Source organism: Ahaetulla prasina, chromosome 7, assembly GCF_028640845.1.
Source record: "Ahaetulla prasina isolate Xishuangbanna chromosome 7, ASM2864084v1, whole genome shotgun sequence".
Lineage (NCBI taxonomy): Eukaryota > Metazoa > Chordata > Lepidosauria > Squamata > Colubridae > Ahaetulla > Ahaetulla prasina.
The window spans coordinates 56,807,643-56,829,115 of NC_080545.1; the positions used below are offsets into that span (position 1 = coordinate 56,807,643).

General features: G+C 43.4%; 1 protein-coding gene across 1 annotated transcript in view; it reads right to left on the bottom strand.

Moving 5' to 3' along the window:
* The window catches only part of MGAT4C (MGAT4 family member C), a 160,504-nt gene that overhangs the window by 47,252 nt on the left and 91,779 nt on the right, over positions 1-21,473 (bottom strand). Inside the window, exon 4 of the mRNA XM_058191306.1 lies at positions 20,037-20,081. The gene's annotated coding sequence lies outside the window, so the exon portion shown is untranslated. The remainder of the gene's footprint in view (positions 1-20,036; positions 20,082-21,473) is intronic.

Consider the following 21,473-nt stretch of genomic DNA (forward strand, 5'->3'; position numbering starts at 1 on the left):
TATCTTGTGAAGGGAGTCAGGGCCCTCTCCTCCCTTTTAAGCCATGCAATCTATGTTGCTCTCTTCTCCATTCTTCCCTGTGTGCCCTAGGTGGAGGAGGAGGTGGGCCTTGGTCTTCAAGAAAACCCCCTCTCTCTTGTTCTAACTCTCCCCTGCTCTGCCCAGCCTGACTTTGCCCTTCCCCAGTGTCCTCCTCAGCCAAGGGAGCCACTCGCTCTCTGTCAGCTGTTCCTCTTCCATCTCAGAGCCAGACTCTGACATGGGCATGACAAAACATGCCACCAAACTGCCCTTTTATTTAGTTTAGCATAGAGATTCCTAAATGCATTTTTCTTTAGTAAGCAACTTCACTGCTTTTTTAAAGTTAGTCGCATAAAGGAGCTTATTTGTATAATTCAGCATGACTGTCCATAAGGATAAAATGATGAGAATTCCAAGGAAGTGAATATTCAAGGCTGGTCTAAGATATTTTGCTTCCCAAGAGGAACCAATTGATACCTGTCACTCAAAAAGCATGGCATCATAGCAAATGGTCCCCCCAAATCACCATCTCTTTGAAGCTCTGGAAATTGGACGTTGGTCTTACCTGAGACGTCCTTTCTCAGCAAGGAGGAAAACGGCAGTCAGGCATGGGTTAACTCTTGTGTCAAGCTTGTAGGACCGAGTCTTTAATTTGTTTCAAGCCCCGCCTTATCCTGTTGTCTCTCCAGTTTTTGGCGAGGAAGCTGTCTCAGACTCTATGTGTCTTCCTGAAATGACAAACAATTAATGTACGCCCCCCCCCATGGATAAACATCGGCCCCAGAAGGGTGGGGCTGACTGCCGTTTTCCTCCTTGCTGAGAAAGGACGCCTCAGGTAAGACCAACGCCCATTCTCCAGACAGGTGGGAAAACGGCAGTCAGGCATGGGACATACCAAAGCTAGGTGATTGTCCGGGAGGGTGAAGATAGGCCGATGAGTCATGGGTTGTCGTGTACACTTTGCAAAACTCGCTCATCAAGGAGGCTTCTGCCGATGCATAGGTATCGAGTTTATAGTGTCTGATGAAAGGCGACGGTGAAGACCAAGTTGCCGCCTGCATACTTCCTCTAAGGGCGCCTGGGTCGCCCAAGCTGCAGTGGAGGCACTCCTCGTGGAGTGTGCTGTGATGTTCTTTGGCCGAGGAAGAGATTGCAAATCATATGTCATGGCTATGGTGGCCCGTATCCATCTGCCAATGGTAGGTCCTGAAACTTTGGAGCCTAACGAAGAAGGTTGGAAGGAAACCAGGAGAGCTTCCGTTTCTGAAATGGAGAAGTACGATGTAAGTATATCTTTAAGGCTCTTCGGACATCCAACGATGCCATTCATGTTCCTTTGATGTCTGGGTGCGGGACAGAAATTTGGGAGAATCAGTTCCTGAGAACGATGAAATAGTGAATTAACTTTTGGAACAAAGGTTGGGTCGAGACGCAGAACTACCCTATCGAGGTGAAAATGCAAAGGTCTTTGCGTGTTGAGAGCGCTGCCAATTCTGATATGCGGCGAGCTGAAGTTATGGCAATAAGGAAAGTCACCTTGAAAGTCAAGAGTCGTAAAGAAGCCTCTCGGAGTGGTTCAAATGGCGCTCTCATTAATGTATTAAGAACTTTATTAAGGTTCCAGGATGGGTACCTGTGAATAGTAGGAGGATGCAAGTTAAAGGCTCCCCTCAAAATAATCTGATGACTGGATCCTTTGCCAGGGACTCTGATGAGCTGAAGGTAAGCACCGAGGAAAGAGCTGCGACTTGGCGTCGGAGGGTGTTAGGAGAGAGACCTGACGTCAGGCCCTCTTGTAGGAAACCAATGATGTGAGATAGGTCAGGATCCCTAGGTGAAATGGACCTCTTTGAGCACCACATCGAGAAAGCTTTCCAAGTGAATTGGTATATGCGCTTCGTGGATGGTCGTCGTGCCGCCTGAATTGTCGGTACTGCGTCTGGGGGAATGTTGAGACCCGCTAAGATGTCCCGCTCAATCGCCAGACGGTGAGTTGTAACCACTGAGGTTCTGGATGGATGAGAACGCCCTGACTGAGAGCAATCTGATTGTCTGGTATGCGCCAAGGTGTTGTCACTGAAAGAGCTTTGAGGTCCGCAAACCAAGGTCTCCGAGGCCAATGAGGAGCCACTAGGATTAGTTCGGCCTTCTCTTCCAGGAGTTTTCTGATTACCTTGGGAATTAATGGAAGCGGAGGGAACGCATAAAGCAGTTCCGGTGGCCATGGTGATCTTAGCGCATCGACCGCTTCCGCTCCTGGGGACGGGAACCTGGCAAAGAATCTGGGTAGTTGACGATTTGAGGGAGTTGCAAATAGATCCACCTTGGGAAGACCAAATCGAAGGGAAATCTTTTGAAAGAGAGCTGGATCTAGTTTCCACTCCGCTTGATCTATTTGCTGGCGACTGAGGGCATCCGCCCGAACATTTGCTGTGCCTGAAATATGGGAAGCTCGAAGCGAGAGAAGGTTGAATTCGGCCCAGTGGCCGAGGGTCAGTGTCTCTGTCATGAGGGTTCTTGAATGTGTGCCTCCCCATCTGTTTATATGGGCTTTTGCTGTTGTGTTGTCTGTGAGCACAAGAATGTCCTGACCCTTCACTAAGTCGTGGAAGTGGAGAAGGGCCTTGTGGATTGCTCTTAGTTCTAGAAGGTTTATATTGAGTTTGCGTTCCTGTGCTGACCATAAGCCTTGAGCCATATTTGGACCCAGGTGGGCTCCCCATCCTGTGAGACTGGCATCTGTCGAAGGACAATTCTGTTGGGTTCTCTGAATCGACTGCCCTTGGACAGAGCGCCTGATAGCCACCACTGGAGTGATGTCAGTGTCTTTGGTAGAAGGCAATTCTTGTTAGTGATGTGGACTGGCCTCTTCGTTGATACGGGAGCAAGGTCCATTGTAGTTCCCTGCTGTGTAAGCGAGACCAGGGTACAATTCCAAAAGTGGAAACCATCTTCCCAATAGTTGGGAAAGAGATTTCAAGGACTGGATCGGGAATAAATGATCTGTCTGACCAGATCCTTGAGACTATTCTGGCGATCCTGGGAGAGGAATACTAATGACTGTTTGGAATCTATGATAGCTCCCAGGTGTAAGATAATGTTGGAAGGTGAGAGGTGGCTTTTGGCCCAATTTATGGAAAAGCCATGTTCCTGTAGTATATGAATAGTGGTATTTAGGTCCCGATGAGCCAAGGGCTCAGATCGGGACATGATGATAATATCATCCAGGTAGAATTGGATACGGATGGGATGAGTGCGAATGTGACCAATTAAGGCTCCCATGACTTTGGAGAACACTCTAGGGGCTGAAGATAAACCAACCGGAAGGGCCCTATATTGAAAATGTTGGCCATTGTAACAGAAACGGAGGTATTTTCTATGTCCCGGGGCAATAAGAACATGAAGATAAGCTTCTGTTAGGTCTATTGAAGCCATGAAATCCTCTGGGTGAATGGCTTCTAAAATAGAATGTAAGGACTGCATCTTAAATTTTCGATAAGCAATGAATTTATTTAAGGATTTAAGGTCCAGAATTGCCCTCCATCCCCCCGAGGGTTTAGCTACTACAAAAAGTCTAGAGTAAAACCCCTTGCCCTGATGAGACTGTGGAACCTGTTGAATAGCTTTGATATTGGAGAGATGAGTAATGGCCTCTTCCATGATAGCACGGTTATGACTGTCGTGAGAAATGGGACAAGGAATAAAAAACCTAGGGGGAATAGAGGTGAATTCTAAAAAGAGACCTTCCCTAATAGTCTGTAGAACCCAAGCATCCGAAATAGTAGATTCCCAGTGGGCGGAGAAAAGGGACAGGCGTCCGCCAATGGGAGGGGAAGAGAGTGAATTACTTAGATCTACGGGAGCCCCTTCCCCTACCCCCACGGAAGGGCTTTCTGGAAGAAATCTTGTAAGGTGTTCTGACCTGATTGTCCTGCTGAAAGGAGCCTCTGGGTTGAAAAGGTCTGTGTTGACGTGGCTGGTAGAAGCTGGAATCGGAACCCCGAAAGGACTGATGACGAGAATAAGGAGTTGAGCGAACGTCAGAGCGCCTGGACAATGATGGAAGAATCTTCCGCTTATCTTTTGTTTCAATCAAGAGGGGTTCAAGTGACTCCCCAAACAATTTTTCTCCTGAAAAGGGTGATGAGGCTAGTCTCCATTTGTTTTTGACATCTGCCTGCCAATTACGAAGCCAAAGGAGCCTGCGTGAAGTGATAGAAGACCCTATGGCCTTGGATGCGAAACGAGCGGCATTGAGTGTGGCATCTGCCGAGTATTCCAGAGCTGCAATGATCTTGTTAAGGTCCTGGTGGGATCTTGTATCTGCTGGGTTTGTCCTTGCTTGTAACTGCTTCAACCAAATGATGGTTGCTCTGTTGAAAAGGATGCTGAAGCACCCCCCTTCCCTGACCAAGCTGCCGCCTGATGCCCTTTTATTAGAACCTTTTCAGCCCTTTTATCTTCAGGACGAAGATATTCCTCTGGGGGTCCCGTTATGTGGGAGGTGGCAGAAAGAGACTATAGGATTGTCTACTGCGGTACCTGTAGGAGGTTGGACATTTCAGAAGTCATATTATATAAGCGTTTGTCTAGGCTGTTTGGAAAAGGTCCAGAACCTGGGACTCCCATTGTCGTTGAACCACATCTGTAAATAGTTTGGGGGACGGTACAGCGTCTGCTGTTATTGCTGGTTCAGAAAATAAAGTAGTAGAGGGATCATCCCCTTTCTCCCTACTAATTCTAGTTGTGGCCACTTCTCCCAATCGGGTGGTCATTTGGGCCTTATGTAATAGTGATTTAAAGACTTGAGGATTAAATAATCCAATGAAGGCTGGTTGTTCAAGATCTAAGCCTTCATCTTCTGAAAGGGCCTCATCCCTAGGGATCTCTCCCTCTGACAAATATTCTTGATCTGAATGGTCAGGAGATACCGTCTGACCGTGTTCTGACATGATGTCTTCAGAACCTAGATGTTCCTGATGAGATCTGGCTGGAGGAGCTTGAGGCCTAGACTCCTGCTGATAACATTGCCTGAAGCTGGATCGAATTGCATCAGCAATGAGAATCCCAAACTCCGGAGGAAGCTGTAAGCCCCCCTGGCCCTGGATAGGATTGGAATGGGGCTCTGTTTGAATGGGCTCCCTGGTATTAGAATGTTGGATTGGTCTTATATCAGTTTCTGGCATAGTCTGAAACAAAGGGGCCCCATCTATAGGGACTGGAGTAGATCCTGTAGTTGGTTGATCTGGTGACCAATTAGGAGGTAAAGAGGTAACTGATGCTGCCCTGTGGGGGGACTGTTCCTCCTCCCGAGAAGGAGTAGTACTCACAGTGGACTGAGGTCTGGAAGTGAGAGAGGCCTGGAGCTGGGCCTTGGAGACTGCCTTTTCTAATGCCTTATGTCTCCTCCTTTCCTCCACCGTGGTTTGGATTTGAGATCAGATCCCTTACTTTTGGAAGATCTGCCTGTAGGGGCTGATGTTCCCTCCCCTGGGACATCCTCAGGAACCCGGGAGGTGATATTTCTTTCTTTATTGGTCTTTTTGCTCATTTTTTAATAATCCTCAGGAATAAGCAGGCAAAAGCTTATTAAGAATCGCTTCCCAATATGGCGACCGGCTAAAGAACTTTAATTGCCTCCAAAATGGCGCCCGGAGTCTTTTCGCGCCAAAATTAGCCGTTCCGAGAGATCGCGCCAATATAAACTGCCCCTTGTGGCCTCAGAGGCAAAGCTCAAGTAAGAGGCCCTTCTCTACTTCCCCCACGATTTCACCAGCCGGTGGTATACTTGCGTGAGGAGGGTTCTGTAGCGTCAGCCAAACTGTTCTCCGCAGCTGCAGCTGAGATCGGAAAGATAAGGGCTGTAATAGATCTCTCGGTGCGCCGTTTTAGCTGCTCAGCAAAGGCTGTGAAACGCAGCTTGCAGAAAAACTCCGCCCCCTTTGCAGAGTTGGGAAGTTAAGCAAACCTCTCTGAGCCCGGAGGTTGCTGAGGAATGAATCTGCCAGCCGGCAAGATAAATAGCTTCTGCTGCTCTCCTTTGCCGCTTGAAGACTGAAATCTGAATCCTTTGTAAATATTGGAAATAACGCTGAAACTTGATTAAATACAATCACAAAATAAATCTAAAGCTAGATCTAACTAGGAGCTCAGGAAGACACGTTGGTCCAGCTTGGGACCGAGTAAAAAACTGGGGAGACAACAGGATAAGGCGGGGCTTGAAACAAATTAAAGACTCGGTCCTACAAGCTTGACACAAGAGTTAACCCATGCCTGACTGCCGTTTTCCCACCTGTCTGGAGAATATAGCAACGTTTAAAAATAATAGAGCTATATGCAGAAAAATTATAAATAACAAAATGCAAATTTTCTAATTTTTTCAACGTCTAACTTTTTCACTCTACACAAGACATGATTATTAAACAAAAAAACTTAAGTCATGATAATGTTTTGACTATATTTAACTGTATTTAAAATGACACTTACTTAAAATTTATCTTATTAAGTAAATCATTATAAAGTCAAATATTAGAATTTTCTTTGAAATCCAAGTTTTCCCAAGGAATTGCCAAAATCACCTTGAAATTGGTTCAGCTCATATTTGCAATGGGAACTATTGAACAGTTCACCATGGGATAAAATGATATGCAGATTTAGTGAGATGGATTTAGAGTATATATACTCTCTGTGTGTCTGTATATGTTTGTTCCTTCAAGGTATTTTTGGTTCCTGGTGGCTACCTACATTAGTTGCTGTTTTCTTGGCAAGATTTCAGCAATAGTTTGCCATTGCCTTCTTCCTAGGGCTGAAAGAGAGAGAATGACAGACTCAAGGTCACTCACCTGACCTTGTACCTAAGCTGGAACTTGAATTCTCAGTTCCCAGCATGATGCCTTAACTACACCAAACAGGCACTCATATATATATATATATATATATTCTGAGGTTTTCACGGGTGTTTGTATATAGGTCTTTGGTTGTTCAGGTTTTCTCCCGTGTAAAATTGGAAATGTCTTGGCAACGTTTCGACGAAGTCTCATTCGTCATCTTCAGGCTTCAGCTTCGTGCTTCTGGGAGCAATGTGTGATCGCAGCTGTTTCTTCCTTTTAACTGCTAGTGGGAGTTTGAACTGATTGGGTGGGAGCTTGGCTGTGCTCTGATTGGATGGAGGTTTTTTTGTGCTCTGATTGGCTAGGGGTGTGTCCTGTTTGGGTGGGGGCTTGGTTGTGCTCAGATTAGTCTGAGTTGCAGGGGGATTTGAGCTGGTGAGCTGTACTGCTGCTGTTTGGCTTCGTGTTCGTGGTCGTGCTACATCTTCATAGTGGGTGTCAGTCTGCTGCATGTATGGATTGGAGGGGTTTGAAATGGCTAATGTTGCAGCTGCGGTCTGGCTTCTGGTCCTTGGTCGTGCTTCCTGATCAGTGTAGCCAAGCTCCCACCCAATCAGTTCAAACCCCCACTAGCAGTTAAAAAGGAAGAAACAGCTGCAATCACACATTGCTCCCAGAAGCACGAAGCTGAAGCCTGAAGATGACGAATGAGACTTCGTCGAAACGTCGCCAAGACACTTCCAATTTTACGCGGGAGAAAACCCGAATAACCAAAGACCTACATACAAACACCCGCGAAAACCCCAGAAAACATTTATATATTTATATATATAAAATGGAGGGAGAATTTATGACCCATGAAATCCTTTTTTTTTCTTCCATTAATGCTGAAAGTCCTACATTTGGATATTGGACTAATATTCAAATGGACTAATAAGAGATTAAAACAATCTCTTATTAGTCCAATGATACTAAACCCCCTTCAAGAACTGTTCTTACATAATTTTTTAAAAAAATTCCCTCCTCCACTTTTGAAATGTCATCTGCTCATTGTCTTATAACATCATAAATAACTGCACGGCTAATGCAATCTGGTTTACTACGGTACCTAATGATTTCTATTCAAGACTTGGGAAGGAAGGAAGGAAGGAAGGAAGGGAAACTCTGCATTTATCTAACTCAAAATCATTCAGGAATTATGCCAAAGGTTTACTCTTTAATTGATGCTATGAAAACAATTCAGCCTCATTTATTAAATTTATTTATTTAGGAGACTCTGTGGTCTCTTCCCAAAATCCCCAAAGCTTTAACCAAAAACTGTCTACTATTGACCTCACCCCATTTCTAAGAGGTCTACAAGGGACGTGCATAAGAGCACAAGCGTACCTACCGTTCCTGTCCTATTGTTTCCTTTCGTTTTATCCAATTAATATAGTTATTACATACTCAAACTTAAAAAAAAATGTGTAAAGATTTGGATATTCATAAAATTCTTCTCCCTCCCTCCCTACCTCTCTCTCTTTCTCTCTCTCCTTCCCTCCCTCCTCTGGCTCTTAATATACAAATCTTTGTTCTCTTGTTTAGCATTTTTTTTAAAAAGTGCATCTATCTACATTGTTTATTTCTTTAGCTCCCCCAGCAAATGAAATGGACATATACAAATGCAACATTAAATAATTTAATGTTTCATGCTATATTTGTATTCATAAATGTTCCATAAAGGAAACATGTAAATAATGTAAGAGAGGGCATGTAAGGAAACTATCAAAAATAACAACTGATTTTGTTCAAACTTTTTATGAAGTGTTTTATTGAATCCTCAGGGTAAATAATTGAAAATAGAAAAAAAGAGTCATAATCTTGCATCTACAGGTGTTATTACCATAATGTTCAATGTAGTACAAAATTATTTTAAATAACTAATAGAGAATCATAGATGGCTAAGTATAAAATGAGACATTTTTTCCTTAAAAAAACATCACCTTTCTAAAGTAGATGGCAATTTAAAAATTAAAATTATTGTAAAGAACAGAAGAGTTACATGTTCCAAGATCTGAAATACAAGCAAATCTATAGTAAAATTATAATATGGTAATTGCTACACTGTTAACTAAATACAAAATTATGTTAGTTGTACACTAGCAGCCAATGAATATCAAGCAGATGTGTTTGCATAGATGGCATGAGAACAAACTGAAAGAACAAAAAATGCATGTTATCAGAAACAGAGATGCACTGATGGACCATCCCTATATGCCACACTCTGCCCTAATACGCGAGAATTCATACATGGAATATTTGAATTATAAAAGTAGGCTGCAGCCACAAGAGCTATTACTATCCCGTATCAGTTATCATCTGAATAGCAATCACTTGTTAAAAGGGTCAGTTATCTGTTTAGAAACTCTATTACTGAAAGATCAAAGAACAAGAATAAAATCAAGAATTTTATTATTTTAGAAAAAGATATTTGAAGTGGTATTAATGGGGGGAAAAATAAAACAAGGAACTCTTCAGTTGCCCTATACGTTGCAATATTGATGGGTTGGGTTGGATTTAAATTGTGTTTCACAAGGACTTAATCAGGACCAAAGTTTCTGTCTTCAAATCATTCTCCCTCCTTCCCTCCCAACATTACTTCTATTTCTTTCCTGTAATGAAGTCTATTCTAACATCATATAAGTTCAATGCCATGGAAAAATAGTTTGAAACTCTGGATAGTTGTGCAAAAAGATGGTTGTTTAAAAACTGGTGTTAGATGTAAGAACTTTTCATGATATTTTGAAAATGGAATAGCTGGTGATACATATTGTTCAGTGAGTTGTCCAAGGCTACTTAGAATATCAAAAAAATCATATTTCCAATTTTCTCTTTCCTATAACTTAATTATTATACTTCATTGAGTCTGTGAATTACAAATATACCCAATACATGTTTGTGATTGCCTTACAATAATATACATATTTTTTTTGCTTCTTCTTGAAAGTGATTTTTTTGTTATTTTACTAAAAAGCAATAATTAATAATGATGCCCCTAAATAAAATATCTCTATTTCAAGAGCACTCCATCAGATTCAAAGGATACAATTGTCAAGTAGGTATTTAATTTTTTTCAAATTTACAGTAGTTTTCTATATTTAATTTCTACTGCTTAATCCAGATCCATAATAAAACAGCAGCAGTATATGAAAGGATATTGAAACTCCTATAGTGCCCAATATTGTACTTCTGTGCCTGATGGACTGTGAGTCATATTGCAGGGTCTTCTCAGCTGTCAGACTAGTTTATGTCAAGTTTTTTGTATAACCACACTGACATTAAGAGAAAGAGAAATTAAATTGGTTGAATGTGTAACTATGAATTATATGCTTTATTTACTCATTATGAATAAAACATAATGTCTAAGATTTAACTTTCTGAAAGGTTACAATTAAGTTTATTAACTAATTAAAATTAAATTAATTAAAAATTAATCAGACAGGCAACAGGTAGTCAAAATAGGGAACGCCCTATCAAACCCTGCACCAGTTAACAGCAGTGTCCCCCAAGGAAGCATTTTAGGACCCACACTCTTTATATTTTACATAAACAACCTTTGTAATCATATTATAAGTAACTGAGTTCTCTTTGCTAATGATGTAAAACTATTCAACACCACTGACAATGCTGCTTCCCTACAAAAAGACCTTGACTATCTATCAGAATGGTCAAACAATTGGCAACTCTAAAACTCAATCAACAAATGTTCTGTCTTACATATTGGCAAAAAAAAAATCAAAACACTAAATACAAGCTGGGTGAATATGACCTTGTAGACGACCATCACTCTGTGAGGACCTTGGAGTACTCATCTCAAATGATCTAAGTGCCAGAGCTCACTGTAACAACATTGCCAAAAAAGCATTAAAAGTTGTTAACCTATTCTTGCATAGCTTCTTCTCCAGTAATATTGAACTGCAAACCAGGGCATACAGAACTTTTGCTAGACCAATTCTTGAATACAGCTCATCTGTCTGGAACCCGCGCTGCATATTGGACATTAATATAATCAGACAAGCCCAGAGATATTTCACAAGAAGAGCTCTCCATTCCTCTGCTTGCAACAGAATACCTTATGTCACGAGACTTCAAATTTTGGGATTAGACAATTTAGAACTTCACCACCTCCGGTCAGACCTAAGTGTAGCACATAAAATTATCTGCTACAGTGTCTTACCTGTCAATGACTACTTCAGCTTCAACCACAACAATACATGAGCGCACAATAGATACAAACTTGTTATAAACTGTGCTAAATTTGATTGCAGAAAACACGACTTCAGTAGCAGAGTCATTAATGCCTGGAATGCACTACCTGACTCTGTGGTTTCATCCCCTAATGCCCAAAACTTTAACCTTAGATTGTCTACTGTCAACCTCACCCCATTCCTAAGAGACATGCATGCATAAGCGCACCAGCATGCCTACTGTCCCTGTCCTAATGTTCCCTTTTATATGTATCCATTTCATTTATTCATAATCATGTTTATACTTATATCTGTTACCTATTACATGCTTGACTAAATAAATAAATAAATAAATAAATATTTTAGGGGCATTTAACTTTCCAATAAATGTTAGCTTTTTTCTTTTAAGTGTTTTAAGTGTTTCTGTAGACATAGTGATTCCTTAATGATCCTTTTGAGCTTCCCTGTGACAGAAGAGAGAGAGAAGGAAAGAAAGGCAGGAAGGCAGGAAAGAAGAAGAAGAAGAAGAAGAAGAAGAAGAAGAAGAAGAAGAAGAAGAAGAAGAAGAAGAAGAAGAAGAAGAGGGCCGTGGTGGCTCAGGCTGTAAGATAGCCTGTTATTAAAACACAGCAGCCTGCAATTACTGCAGGCTCGAATCTCACCAGGCCCAAGGTTGACTCAGCCTTCCATCCTTTATAAGGTAGGTAAAATGAGGACCCAGATTGTTGGGGGGGCAATAAGTTGACTTTGTAAATATACAAATAGAATGAGACTATTGCCTTACACACTGTAAGCCTCCCTGAGTCTTTGGAGAAGGGCGGGATATAAATGTAAATAATAAATAAATAAATAAATAAAAAGAAGAAGAAGAAGAAATAATTTTTTTGCTAGTTTGTACCAAGCAAATTTAATATTCTAATGAAAAAAGGACAATGTTCTACCTGCCCATCTCAAACTGTTAAGTTGATGCATCTTTTAGAAGAAAAAAGTTACCCAAAATCAGTTTCAGAAAAGTAGCTAAAAACATTAGTATTCAATTCAAGTGTTCAGTGCTTCTATTTATTCTGTGGTCAAAAGACATAATCAACAAATGATAAACTTGTTATAGGTCAAGAGAGAAGCAAAAAGATAAATCCCAAAATATTGCTGAAATAATCCAGAGAAATCAAGTCAGACAGCATCCCAAAATTTTAACTACCAAGGAAACCTGGATAACAAAACTCAAATCTTGTCATTTATTAAGTATTCAACTGAGTCATGACAAAACATATTCATCATTATTACATCTTATACTTTTTTGTCTCAGTTTCTTCTCAAAGTGCATTCCTAATTTTATGTGAGTTGAATGCGGAGATTCTGCACATACACATATGTATATGTGAGTAATCTGAGTTTAGAAAACCTTATGTGATTCCATTGTTAATAAGTAGATCTGGGTAAGATACAGCTGGCATGAACTATTCAATTAATCTTCACTAAAGCTGGTTGAACAGAAATCTTGAATAATCCAGTCTATTAAATTTGCAATTATTGTTTGGGATGAGTACATATATTTTCAATAATGAATCTGGACTCACAAAGAAAACATGAAATAACATTTTAGATTCTGGGCAATTTTTCATATAGATAAAAAAGAAATGCTTCTAAAATGTCTTCTGAGTATTATGGATAAGATGCCCTTCGAACATCTTTTTTTCTTTCAAAAAGTGACAACATTTTAAATCGCTTTTCAGACCACTCCCTTTTGCAATTATTTCATTGCTTTAATATCATCCAACCAAGATAATTTTTGTATATTCATCTGGCTGAGCCAAATAGGACCTTAGCTTATAACTGTAAACTTGTCATTATTAGAACTCATACAAAATTGAAGAACTCCTTATTACAACTTTTCCCATTTTATTCATAAATTTCATGGTAGGATAAAGAAGACGACACAGGCAATAGTTTCTATTTTATAAATGTAAAATCTAGAATTTATCATTAGCCCTATAGTTTGCAATTAAATAACATATAATAAGAGGTGATTTTGTTTATCAAAATATTGTGTTTCACACCCATTCTTTTTGCAGGCTTTGTAATGCCTTTATTAAAGGGTTAAGTTGTAAGAGAAAATCCAAGTCAATGCATCAACCGATCTGTACTCAGGCAATAACAGATTTATGAGAGAGTCACTGTACTATTAACTCTTGCAAAAAAATATTTCCATTTGACTTTGTGTGACTCCCCCCTGTGGCTATGCTGAGTCTTTAAATTTCATTTCATTTTTCAATGAACAAGTCTGGCAGGACTTAAAATGTATGTTACTCATTCCTGGGGAGGTGGGGGGAAATGATACATGAACTAAAATACAATAAAGGAATTTGTGTGGCCGAGAATATAAACAGCAGATCAATCTAGGCACCAAATTCAGTTCTTGTTTTTTCATGAGTTGGCTCAAAGCTACAATTGTATGTGATATGCACAAAATGCCTCCCTGCAGACTTCTTTTATCACAGGTACCAGTCCACCTTCCTGTTGGCTGGTAGTTGACCAAGCATTGAAAACATAACTGCATCCTTGTGGATATAGGCAAATGCAATTTTTGAACTGCATCCTGCTGCTGCTACTCAATAAACGTGGTTGAAGGGCAGGGGACTGATATTAAACCCGACAATGCCTGGCCTTTGTTGTTTCCCAAAAATAGGCAATAGAGTCACTGGCTTATTTTTGCTTTTACTTTACTTCTTATTCAGAGTTAGTAATTGAAATTATTTTAAATTATTTCTTGAGATGCAAATAGTCCCTGCATATTTTATTCTGCTAGTCGTTGCTGACTATAGGGGTAGAGCTCATCTCCATTTCAAGGCCATTGAGCCAGCAATGAAATGTCTGAAGACACTTCCATAGTCATGTGGCCAGCACGACATCACGGAGCACTGTTACCTTCCCAACTATTAATCTACTCACATTTTCATGCTTTTGAACTGCTAGTTGGCAGAAGCTGGGACAAGGATGGGAGCTCACCTCATCGTATGACCCCTTGGGTCTCTAAGTGGGGGAAACTGAGAGGGAGAACAGAGGACAAAGGTAGAGTGAACCTGCCTCCATTGCATTTGAACTTCCTAGAGGCTGCGGGAACAGCTGCTGGCTATAAGTGGGGTGGGGGGATTGAGACATTACTTTGGAAGAAGAATAGTAGATAATTAAATAATTAATTATTAATTATTCACGCATTATGTATATATAATGAACTATATATAGTTCAGAAGTATATAATTCTCATCCATGATCAGATTCATCAGAATAAGGATGTGTCTATGAATATTAGCTAGATACTGAAGGTTTATATATTATTTTTAAAGGAGAGACAGAGGGACCTATCACTACCCCCTGAATTACTAAATCTGAAAAGGGAGGACTTGCAATAAATTCCTCAATTAGTTAGATGCCATTCAGTAGGGTTCCCTATTTAATAATAAATCATAGCTCTTAGAAATGTCTTGGAAGTAAGATCATCACCTTGCTTATTAAATGTAATAAAAAAGATGGCAACATGATTTCTGTCAAGTCCCACACAGCTGGACAAGATTAAGGAGCTACAGATGTCTGTAAGCTATCTTTAATGCTAGTCTCTGAATAAGTAGCAGTATTTTGGAAACTGTAAGAAGCATTTCCTACCTTCATTTGTAATGAGTTAATAAAGAAAGAACCTCTTTGAAAAGTTTGAAAGGTTTCTTTGCAGGTTTCTTGCCATACGGGCTGAGTTGCTCTTTATAAGTTAACTACCAAGGGATTTATAGAAAAAAAATTGAATAGAATTTTTTATTGGCCAAGTGTAATTGGACACACAAGGAATTTGTCTTGGTGCATACGTTCTCAGTGTACATAAAAGAAAAGATATGTTCATCAAGAATCATAAGGTACAACTCTTAATAGTCATAGTCAAATTAATAGTCATTAATTTGATATAAAGGCTCTGCGCATGCGCGAGGATGGCGGTTTACTAGAGGAGCTCGGATCGGCGTGGGGTGCTTTTCCCGAAATGGGGGACTCCGGATGACTTACCAGGCTGCTCCTGTCCCTCGGCGCGCTGTATCATCTGCTTGGCAGCCGCAGGAGAGGTCTTTTGGTCCTCTCGGATGTGCGGCAGCCGAGAACGGGCCGAGGGAAGAGCGGCGGACCGGTTGGTGGCGGCCATTTTGGGGACGCGAGGGAGGCGAGGGAGGCCTGCTGTTGCCTGTGCTGATTGCAGGCCTCGATTTCCGGCCTTGATTTCGGCCCGGCTCCAGCCGATTCCAGCGGCGATGAGAATTCGGCCCGATTCCATCTGGGGCATGGATTCTGGCCCGTTCGCCTGGCCGTGGGCCCGCCTGCTCCATCGGCGCTTTGTTGTGCCTGGCGAGGCCTTGTGGGCCGCGAGGCACCTGTCCAGCGGCGTCCAGTGTTCTGCGGCCCCATCGGTTCCATCGGCGGCGGGCGTGGTGAGGCCGCGGTCGGAGATGAGGCCGGAGGCAAGGCTATGGTTTGGCTCCCTCTTCTGGCACTTTTGGCACTTTACATTGTGCTTTGTTCATCTGCCTCTTGTTGTATGGCCTGCCTTCCTCCCCCCCCCCGGACTTTTGACCATCGAAGCTGGGTCGTCAGGTATTTATACCCACGGGTTTCTGGACTGGACTGGACTGGATTGGACTATGGACTGTGAACAGACTGACAGTCATTTCTACCTTATTAAGACCTTCTGTAGAAACGTTTTCCATAGGTTTACCATGGAGGCTGCCGGTCTGCCTGCTTAGGCTTATCATCTTCATCTGGTTCCAGCTTTATTTGTCCTCTTTGACATCTGGACATCCGTTGGAGGATCCATCTTTTAATGTCTTACCATCTGGGATGTTACCATCTTAGCACCCTCACCGATTCGTACTTTTCTATGCGTTACGCTGCACAGGAATTCTTGCGCCTGCGAGGTGCCCCCGCCTCGCAGGAATGGCCCGTTTCACTACCAAGGGCCGGCCTCAATGATGGGTCTTGGGACCCACAGAGGTGGCATGCGAAGAGAAAGAGCCTTTGGGGTTTTTTAGATAGGGCATTTTTAAGGGGTGGGAGGGTTAGGGCGGGTGTTGGGGGTAGCCCGTCGGGAGGGAAACCAGTCCCTGCGCGTGCTCGTGGCGATTATTTAGTGGGTTCGGAGGTTATGGGGGGGGAATGTGTTCCTTTTTGTGAGGGTGGCTCCATTTGCACGGTAAGTGGGAGGGGCAGATATGGCGGAAGGGGGGGATCGTATTGGTCTAGGGGGTCACGCGTTCGATGTTTGCAAGCGATCGCGTGCCCCGATCCCTCTGACTTTTCCCATTCCCCGGATGGTCAAGACCCTCAGAGCCTGGGCCTTCGTCTAATGTTATGCAACGCACGGTCCGTGTCCAATAAGGCCCCCCTAATACACGATCTTATCCAGGGGGGCGCCGCGGATCTTATAGGCGTTACGGAGACCTGGTTGGGCACTGAAGGGGGCGTGCCCCTGGTCGAAATGTGCCCACCGGGTTTCTGTGCATTCCATCAGCCGAGGGCCCAGGGTAGGGGTGGGGGGGTGGCGGTTGCTATTAAAGAGAGTCTAGAGCCGAGGGAGACCACTGTACCTCAGATTGCCGGGTGTGAATCCCTCTTTGTGAGATGGGGTCATAGGTGTCAGATGGGCTTGCTGGTCACGTACCTGGCTCCTTGCTGCATGACAGCTGCCCTGCCCGAGCTCCTGGAGGTGCTTGCCGGGGTGGCAGTGGAGACCCCCAGACTTTTAGTCATGGGGGACTTTAACTTGCCATCTGCCGGCTCGTCATCGACAGTGGCTCGGGAGTTCATGGCTTCCATGACGGCCTTGGACCTGACTCAAGTAGTTGATGGCCCCACTCACATCGGGGGTGGCACTCTGGACCTTATTTTTATCTCTGGTCAGTGGTTGAAGGATCTGGATTTGAGAGATGTAGTCATAGAACCTTTGTCATGGTCAGATCACTCTCTCCTTCGCCTGGACTTTCTGACCACCACTCAACACCGCAGGGAGACGGAACCACAACGTTGGTTCCGTCCCAGGCGCCTGATGGACCCGGAGAGGTTCCGGACGGAGCTTGGGCCACTTCCTGAGGGTCTGGCTCACGGCACGGCAGAGGAACTAGCCGCAGCCTGGCAACGGGCTGCGGCTGGGGCTTTAGACCATGTCGTGCCTCTGCGGCCTCTGACCGGCGCAGATCCCAACCGGCTCCTTGGTTCTCCGAGGAGCTGAGGGGGATGAAACGCCGGAGAAGACGCCTAGAGAGCTCCTGGAGGTCTAGCCGTTTAGAGGCTGATCGGACACTAGTTAGGTCCTATACTAGGACCTACCTAGTGGCACTGAGGGAAGCGAGGCGTTGCTACGCCTCCTCCCTCATTGCGTTGGCAGATAACCGCCCAGCCGCCCTGTTTCGGTGACCTGTTCCTCCTTCACCAGGGGGAGCGGGATGACCCGTTGCAGGGACGTGCTGAGGAGTTTAACGGTTATCTATACGATAAAATCGTTCAGCTTCGAGACGGTCTAGACCAAAATTGCGGCGATTCAGATGAGGCGTCTGAGGGTGGTCTTGGTGACATTTGTTGGGATGAGTTTGACCCTGTGGCTCCCGAGGACATGGACAGGTTGTTGGGTAGGCTGAATGCCACCACGTGTTTACTGGACCCGTGCCCCTCCTGGCTGGTGCTGGCCACTCAGGAGGTGACACGAGGCTGGCTCCAGGCGATTACGAGTGCCTCCTTGTTGGAGGGAGTCTTTCCGGCCGCCTTGAAAGAGGCGGTGGTGAGGCCCCTCCTCAAGAAGCCCTCCCTGGACCCGGCTGTCTTAGGTAATTATCGTCCGGTCTCCAACCCTCGCTTCGCGGCGAAGGTTGTAGAGAGTATGGTGGCATATCAGTTTCCCCTGCACCTGGATGAAACTGTCTACCTAGACCCGTTCCAGTCCGGTTTCCGGCCCAGCTACAGCACGGAGACGGCTTTGGTCGTGTTGGTGGATGATCTCTGGAGGGCCAGGGATAGGGGTTGTTCCTCTGTCCTGGTCCTATTAGACCTCTCAGCGGCTTTCGATACCATCGACCATGGTATCCTGCTGCGCCGGTTGGAGGGATTGGGAGTGGGAGGCACCGTTTATCGGTGGTTCTCCTCCTATCTCTCCGACCGGTCGCAGACGGTGTTGACAGGGGGGCAGAGGTCGGCCCCGAGGCGCCTCACTTGTGGGGTGCCACAGGGGTCGATTCTCTCGCCCCTTCTGTTCAACGTCTATATGAAGCCGCTGGGTGAGATCATCAGTGGTTTTGGTGTGAGGTACCAGCTGTACGCTGATGACACCCAGCTGTACTTTTCCACACCGGGCCACCCCAATGAAGCTATCGAAGTGCTGTCCCAGTGTTTGGAAGCCGTACAGGTCTGGATGGGGAGAAACAGGCTCAAGCTCAATCCTTCCAAGACAGAGTGGCTGTGGATGCCGGCATCCCGGTACAGTCAGCTGAGTCCTCGGCTGACTGTTGGGGGCGGGTCACTGGCCGCGATGGAGAGGGTGCGCAATCTGGGCGTTCTCCTGGATGAACAGCTGTCTTTTGAAGACCATTTGACGGCCGTCTCCAGGAGAGCTTTCCACCAGGTTCGCCTGGTGCGCCAGTTGCGCCCCTTTCTAGACCTGGATGCCTTATGCATGGTCACTCACGCCCTCGTGACGTCTCGCCTGGATTACTGCAATGCTCTCTACATGGGGCTCCCCTTGAGGGGCATCTGGAGGCTTCAGTTAGTCCAGAATGCGGCTGCGCGGGTGATAGAGGGAGCCCCTCGTGGCTCCCGTGTGACACCTATCCTGCGCAGACTGCACTGGCTACCTGTGGCCTTCCGGGTGCGCTTCAAGGTGTTGGTGACAATCTTTAAAGCGCTCCATGGCATAGGGCCGGGCTATTTATGGGACCGCCTACTGCTACCAAATACCTCTCACCAACCCGTGCGCTCTCACAGAGAGGGACTCCTCAGGGTGCCGTCAGCTAGGCAGTGCCGTCTGGCGACACCCAGGGGAAGGGCCTTCTCTGTGGGGGCTCCCACCCTCTGGAACGAACTCCCTCCAGGACTTCGTCAACTTCCGGACCTCCAAACCTTTCTTCGTGAGCTTAAAACACACTTATTCATCTGCGCGGGACTGGATTAGATTTTAAAGTTATTGGTTTTAAGGGGTTTTTTACTATTTATATTGTTTTTAACAATTTGGCAATAGAATAAGTTTTTTAATTGTCGTTTTTTAATCTGTATTTATATGTATTTTAATTGCCTGTGAACCGCCCTGAGTCCTTAGGGAGATAGGGCGGTATATAAATATGAAAAATAAATAAATAAATAAATAAATAGGGTACAAATAAGCAATCAGGAAACAATATCAATATAAATTGGAAGGATACAAGCAACAAGGTTACAGTCATACAGTCATAAGTAGAAGGAGATGGATGGTGGGAACGATGAGAAGATTAATAGTAGTGCAGACTTAGTAAACAGTTTGACAATGTTGAGGGAATTATTTGTTTAGCAGAGTGATGGCGTTCGGGAAAAAGCTGTTCTTGTGTCTTGTTGTTCTGGTGTGCAGTGCTCTATAGCGTCATTTTGAGGGTATCTTCTATCTCTTTAATGTTCTATTTTTAAAAAACTTTGCTTTCCCTTCTATTATTTTCCTAGCCTTCTTAAAATCTTTCACAATACCTTTACATTGATTATCCCTCTCAAATATCAGTTGCCACTAGAAATGAGAAAGGATAATGGACAATATCAGGACAACATATATATTTCTTCATGGCATCTTTTAGTGAGAGAACATTTACATCATATCGATATAATGTTTAGGAGTGCTAGAGGATGAATGGGAAAATACAAGATGCTTACTGGGTGAGCTTGAGACGCTTACCGTCTCTTACCATCTCTCATTTTAACTCACCTGTCATCAAGATGAAACAGAGCCATGGATGCTGCCTTAAGTTTCCTGGAAGAAAGATGATACAAAATGGTGATTGAAATGCTCAAACAGAATGGTGATATAAAACTAAAAAACAGAATTGTTGTGTGTTTTTTTAAATACCAAAACTTTGGTATCTTCTTCGGTCTGACAAATTCATTGTCAGCATGTGTCATTTGGATTGCTTTCAGCTAGTTCTTGTCTGAATTGTATCTGTCCATTTATACAACAAATGCCCTGATTTTTTAATCCAAAGACTTTTTAAGTTCTGGGCAACTCTTTCCTTTTGTGTTTTTAGCAAATTAATGAAGGAAATAGAACAGGTGTTATTTTGTTTCGTAACATTCAGCATCCTCATTATTTTTGTAACAATATGAAGAAGGAAGAAAACAGAGACACCAAAGCAAATAATACTGCCATTTGATCATTACTGATTATTACTGAAATACCAGCTTTGCCAGCACTCTGAGATGTTGCCTCAACTACAGGTTTAGCAGAACCGTGAGGATTCATAACTAGGAAAACTGGCCTTAGAATCCATTGTTTTGAATTTCAGCCTTGGTAACAATTTCAGCTTGGATGTTACCCCTATAAATGGGGTTAATTTAATTTTTAATTCCCTAAGTGTCAAAAGAGAGTGGCTTAATGGATTTGGAGATATTTTCTATTGATCATATATAGTTCAACCTTTGGTGTTCTGTGTTATCACGATTTATTTCTGTGATGAAGGAAATAGGATGAGATTAAAGAAATCTTTTAAGTGGTCCACAGAGGAAGGATTCAAGGCAGTCTCTAAGAGAAATACCAGAGTGTGTTTTATTAGAGAAACTTATGTCTTTCTATGGTATGAAGCAAGAATGCAAATTCAGATAAATTGAAAATTAAAATAGTTAAGATATAATTAATCTCAGTTGAAAGATCTCTCTTATGTATGATATCACATGGGCTCACAAAACTGTTTATTCTGAGGTTTGCACAGATTGCTGGCTCAGTGGTCACAAATATGTGTGGACCCGATGTGCATTTTCATGCATACCACATCCATAGGCCCGTTAATCTCTTCTGGTGACATTCTTTGCATAATATATTTAACATGCTCATGTCAAATCCCAAATATCCTTTGAGAATTCTAGGTCTTCATAGCTTTTCCAAAACTTAATAGGGTTGGGGATAGTCTAATTCAGGGGTAATCAACCTTTTTATACCTACCGCCCACTTTTGTATCTCTGTTAGTAGTAAAATTTTCTAACCGCCCACCGGTTCCATAGTAATGCACCATGTATCGTCATCTGTGCATGCCTCTCGCGCATCGTGGATTGGGTTGAGGGGGCACTGGCTATCTGCTTGTCTGTTACAGCGGGGTGATGTGGTGGGAGATGCATGAGATATTCTGGGATGAGGCTCTTTTGTTTGTGGTTG